Source organism: Sturnira hondurensis, unplaced genomic scaffold (assembly GCF_014824575.4).
Source record: "Sturnira hondurensis isolate 20B ecotype Veracruz unplaced genomic scaffold, ASM1482457v3 Scaffold0008860, whole genome shotgun sequence".
NCBI lineage: Eukaryota > Metazoa > Chordata > Mammalia > Chiroptera > Phyllostomidae > Sturnira > Sturnira hondurensis.
In genome coordinates this window covers 4,722,465-4,728,735 of record NW_028081491.1, presented here as the reverse complement: position 1 = coordinate 4,728,735, position 6,271 = coordinate 4,722,465, and positions in this window count along the sequence as shown.

Below are 6,271 nucleotides of genomic sequence, written 5' to 3'. Positions count from 1 at the left end.
GTGTAGCTCAGAACTGTAGAATATTGTTGAAGTAGCAAGGCTTCTTAATTTTTTCAGGCTGTTACGAGGCAGGGTCTTGGCCCTGAGTGGGTCTGTTAATGGAGAAACCTGATTCTTCTTGCCAAAACAGTAAAGAATTACAGATCAGAAAGTCTATTAGCATGCAAGCAGGGTTTATTAGTGATACATTCTCACTGAAGAAAACAGGCTTTGCTGAGGTGGGGGATAAAGGCAAAAGCATGGGTGACAAAAAGCAAGGCAGCAAGAGCAGGGTGGCAAGAGCATCAGGTCCTTTGTTCTGAGGAGTTGTATAGTTGATGGATAGTTGGAATAGGGGTGAAGAAGTTACATATTGTTTGATGGATAAAGGTGGTGCCAGCTTTCCTGGTGGAATGTGACTACCCAAACTTAGGTATATGTGGGGATCTGTTAGCCTGAGTCCTTATCTTTCTCCAGGCCACATTTGCTTATCTTGTTGTAAAACAGATATGTGACAGAAGGCAGTTAATGAAAGTTGAGGCAGTTACCCAAAGTTATTTATGGGCTCTTTCTATAAGCATAAGGGGCTCCCTTGTAAAACAGATAGTGAGGCAGGCAATTAATCAAAGTTGTTTTATGGTCTTCCTCTTTGGCACTGTGCACCCCCTGCCATCTTCCAGGCCTTGGGATGAATACACAGTTTCAAAGGATTTCTTTCCCAGAGAGTGGAAACACTACATAGAATTTCAAGGACTTCCCTCTTCCTGTGTTACCGTGTTGTTTCTTGTGCTGTTGGAACACCTGGCAATATTATTGGACCAGGCTCAGGAATGCTGAGTTAGTGACTGAGACATGTCTCCCTCCTCCTCCTTGCCTTGGTTTACTATCCCTCTTATCTAAGTATTAAAATGTGTTTCCTGGCAACCAGGATGCTAGATGCAGCAACAGCAGCACAGTCTCAGAGTTCTTCCTATGCTATTTCCTGCCTTGGGTCTGCCTAGAGCCAGATATAATATGTGGGTTCTTGATCTCACGTAAGTAAGATTTTACAACATGAGCCCAGGTGACAAAGAGTATACATTTATTAAAGCTGGGCCAATGAAACAAGAAAAGGCTTAGCATAGAAGAAGCAACAGGAGAGAGATTAGGCTGAGCTGTCTTACCTCACTGGGAAGTCAGAGAAAATGGGAATTTATGACTTTGGGACCAGACTCATGGGATTAGCCTAGGACAAACTGCCAGCTCCCAGTTTCCCTAGAGCAGGGGTGTCCAACCTGCAGCCTGCGGGCCAAATGCAGCTCAGGATGGCTATGAATGCAGCCCAACACAAAATCATAAATTTTCTTAAAACATTACAAGATTTTTTGTGATTACATATCACAATGTATTTAATGTGTGGCCCAAGACAACTCTTCTTCCAGTGTGTCCCAGAGACACCAAAAGGTTGGGCAGCCCTGCCTTAGAGTTTAGGAGATGTGTGCCTGTGAAGACAGAAGTGGGAGGTGGAGAGGAAAAAGGAAAATTGTGCCAGCTACTCCCCAGAGGGAGAGCATACATGCAATGGGTCCCTTTTCTTGAGGCTTTTATTTCTTTTTCACAGGTGAGAATCTTAGGGGACCTCTTAGGGGAGAGTTTCAATAGAATATTCATCATTTCTCCAGGTGTGTCCTTTAGGGTCATGATTTACACTGATTGATCATTGCCAGGGCAGGGTGTCTTCAGTCATTGCAGTTGGTCCTGCTGTTGCCCACCTGGTTTTTGCAGCTTTTCTGGACTTGGAGCTTTTAAATACAACTGAGGCCTAGATGTTGTCTCCAGAGAAGAAAAGCCAGGGAATGAAAGGTTACTCTGGGGGTGAGGTCGTATTTTCCCAGCTTTGCCTCCTGCCAGGCGCTCAGGCCTTCAACTCTAGTGACCATCTGTATCTGGCTGTGAATTGCTTGACCATGGTATTCAGCTGTCTCAATTTCCCTATTCCACTTGCCAAGGAATTTTCCTAGCTCCTCTCTTATTCTGTTTCAAGCGTAGCCCATAAAGAATAAAAAGTAAGTTGTAGAATTATTAGATGTCATACAGAAATTGAAACAATTGGCAATTATCAAAGTTCCAGAGCCTTCTAAAGCTGTCACCATGGAAGCAAAAGGAAATTATTTAGCTGATGCTGCAGCTAGAGAGGCAGCATTAAATAGCCAAATTATCCAGACCTGAGAATGCTCCTTGCTTCCTACTTAGTCAATAATAGACTCTCTTTTATAGTTGCAATGGAAAGCTTCAGAGGAAAAGAGAACACAGCAACAAACAGATATGGCTTGGACCCAATCAGAAACCACTCTTACCTGAAGGAGCTTAATTACCTATACCATACTTTAACATGATCTAAAACTAGAATCCTAAAAGACAATCATGGAGTAAACAATATTACTGGAAAACTTATTTTGTAGTTCATAAAGAATACAGTGAATGTTCTCTCTGTCCAAAACATAGCCCAGGAAAATCATTCCACCAGTCCCAAAGACATTTTCCACTTCTCTTACATGCATTTGAGGTATGGTAATTGGATTTTATAAAAATGTTACCATCTCAAGAATGTTAAAATATATTAGTTATGATTTTGTATGGGTTGAGGCATTCTATAGCAGGAGAGCAACAGATTTAATGATAAGTAAACTATTAAAGTGTGTGTGTGTGTGTGCGTGTATAATTAATTTCCAGTTGGGGGATTCTCTTTGTTAGTGATGGAGGGACTCATTTTACTAGACAAATGATTCAATGCAATTCATTTGGTTATTTTATAGCATTTTCATTATGCCTATCATCCCCAGCTCTCTGGACTGGTAGAATACACAATTGATACAATTAAAACTCAACTAGGTAAATATTCAAAAGCTTTTACTCTCCTTTGGCCAAAAGATCTTCTCAGAGTACTCCTCAACCTGAATCTATGGTAAACATAGTCTTTCTCATTATGAAAGTAGTCACCAGCCACACTACAAATCTAGATGAAGGGACATATAAATCAACTTTATGAAAAGAAGGCATGCATTATTATCAAGGCTCATTAACCAGCTTATAAGAACTAATAAGTTAGTAACATTTCACAGTGTGCTCCCAGGAGATGAAGACTTCAAATACCATGACTTACAACCAGAAGATTTTTGTCCATTGGAAAAGACATTAATGAAATATTCTCTTTCCATTGTTGGAAGGGACCTTATCAGAAGCCTAACCACAAATGGACATCTGTCCCTGTCTCTGACACTTGCCTCCACTTACAGTGGAGATCAAAGACTTCTGAGGATGAGAAGACACTGACCCCAGAAACATACAGCTATCCCAAACTTTGACAAGTCTTATATATCTACAAATTAATGTTAAATGTTTTAATTTTTAATTTAATCTTTATTATATTTTCCCATTACTTCAGGCCCTTTAAAACTTCCTTCCCCCAGCATTCACCACACTGTTCATGTCCATGAGTCCTTTGTTCATTTTGCTCAACCCTTCCACCCTGTCACCTCTCCCCACCTTAGTCTGTCATCTGTTCTCCATCTACAAGTCTGTGCACATTTTCCTTGATAGATCAGTTTGTTCATTAGATTCCACATGAGTGAAAACACAGGGTACATGTCTTTCTCTGGCTTATTTCACTTAGAATAATATTCTTCCGGCCCATCCATATTGCCACAAAAGGTAAATTTTTTGTTTGTTTGTTTTTAAAGCTGGGTAGTACTCCATTGTGTAAATGTCCATAATTATTTTATCCACTCACCTACTGATGGACACGTGGGGCTGCCTCCATATCTTGGTGCTTGTAAATAACACTGCAATGAATATAGGGGTGCATATATTATCTTAAATTAGTGTTTCAGGTTTCTTTGGATAAATTTCCAGAAGTGGGATAGCTGGGTAGAAAGGCAGATCTATTTTTAATTTTTTGAGGTTTCTCCATACTGCTTTACACAGTGGCTACACCAATCTGAATTTCCACCAACAGTGCAAAAGTGTTCCCCTTTCTCCACATCCTCACCGGCACTTGTTGTTTGTTGGTTTATTGATGATTGCCATTCTGACAGGTGTGAGATGATATCTCACTGTGGTTTTAATTTGCATTTCTCTGATGATTAGTGATGCTGAGCATCTTTTATATGTCTATTGACCATCTGTCTATCCTCTTTCATAAGTATCTATTCAGGTCCTTTGTCTCCATTTTTACATTGTATTTTTGTGTGTTAAATTTTGTAAGTTCTTTGTAAAATTTGGATATTAACCCCTTATCAGATGTATCAGTGAATATGTTCTCCCATTCTGTGGGTTGTCTTTTTATTTTGTTGATGATTTCCATTGTTGTGTAAAAATTTTAGTTTAATGTAGTCCCACTTCCTTTTTTTTTCTTTTGTTTCCCTTGCCTGGGGAGATATATCTGATAAAATATTGCTATAAGCGATGTCTGAGATTTTGCTGCTTAAATTTTCTTCTAGGATCTTTTGGTTTTGGGTTTAACATTTAAGTCTTTGATCCATTTTTAATTTATTCATGTGTATAGTATAAGAAGGTGGTCTAGTTTCATTTTTCTGCATGTATCTGTCCAATTTTTCCAATACAATTTATTGAATAACCTATCTTTGGCCCATTGTATGTGCTTGCATCCTCTGTTGAATATTAATTGACTATAAAGGTGTGGATTTATTTCTGGGCTCTCTGTGTGTCTGTTTTGATGCCAGTATCATGCTGTTTTGATTACTATGGCTTTATAGTATAGTTTGATATTAGGCAGTGTGATTCCTCCAACTTTGTTCTTCTTTCTCAGGATTGCTTTTGCTATTTGGGGACTTTTCTGGTTCCATATAAATTTTTAAAATATTTATTCTAGTTATGTGAAATAGTTCATTGGAATCTTGATAGGAATTGTGTTGAATCTATAGATCACATTGGGTAGTATGGACATTTTAATGAAGTTAATTCTTCTTATCCATGAACACAATATGTGCTTCCACTTATTTATATCTTCTTTAATTTCTTTCCCAGATACAGTTCTTTTACCTTTTTGGTTAGATTCATCCCTAGGTATTTTTTTTGTAGCAATCATACATGGGATTATTTTCTTAGTTTCCCTTTCTGTCACTTCATTATTGGCATATAAATATGCAACTGATTTCTGGACATTAATTTTGTACCTTGCTACTTTGCTGAACTCATTTGTCAATTCTAATACTTTCTTGGTTGAATCTTTGGGGTTCTTTATGTATAGTAGCATGTCATCTGCAAATAAAGACAGTTTTACTCCTTCCTTTCCAATTTGGATACCTTTTATTTCTTCTTGCCTGATTGCTGTGGCTAGGATTTCTGGTACTATGTTGAATGAGAGTGGTGAAAGTGGACATCTCTGTCTTGTTCCCAATCTTAAGAGGAACAATTGTAGTTTTTTCCCATTGAGCATGATGCTGGCAGTGGGTTTATCATATATGGAGTTTATTATATTGAGGTATGTTCCCTCTAATCCTACTTTGCTGGGAGTTTTGATCATAAATGGGTGCTGGATTTTATCAAAAGTTTTTCCCTCACCTATTGATAAGATCATGTGGTTTTCATCCTTCATTTTCTTTATGTGGTGTATCACATTTATTGATGTGTGAATGTTGTACCAACCTTGCATTCCCAGAATCAATCCCACCTGATCATATTGTATGATCTCTTTGATGCATTGCCTTATTTGGTTTGCTAATATTTTGTTGAGGATTTTAGTGTCTCTATTAATCAGGGATATGAGTCTATGATTTTCTTCCTTTGTAGTATCTTTATATGGTTTTGGAATTAAGATAATACTGGCCTTGTAAAATGAGTTTGGGAGACTTTCTTCCTCTTGAATTTTATAAAATAATTTCAGAAGGAGAGGTGTTAGTTCTCAGAATATTTGGTTAAGATTTATCTGTGAAGGCTAGGGGTTTTGTTTGTTGGGAGTTTTTTTTATTACTGCTTCAATTTCACTAGGTGTAATCTATTTATTCAATTCTCTGATTATTCCTGATTTAGTTTTGGAAGTCTGTTTCTAGGAATTTATCCATTTCATGCAGATTGTCCAGTTTGATGGTATATAGTTGATCATAATACTTTTTACAATCCTTTGTATTTCTTTGGTGTCAGTTATTTTTGCTCCTGTTTCACTTCTGATTTTATTTATTTGGGTCCTTTTTTTTTCTTGAAAAATCTGGTTAGAGGTTTGTTAAACCTGTTTATATTTTCAAAGAACCAGCTCTCTTTTTTCTTTTTTCCCAGTTTTTTAATTTAACTATTT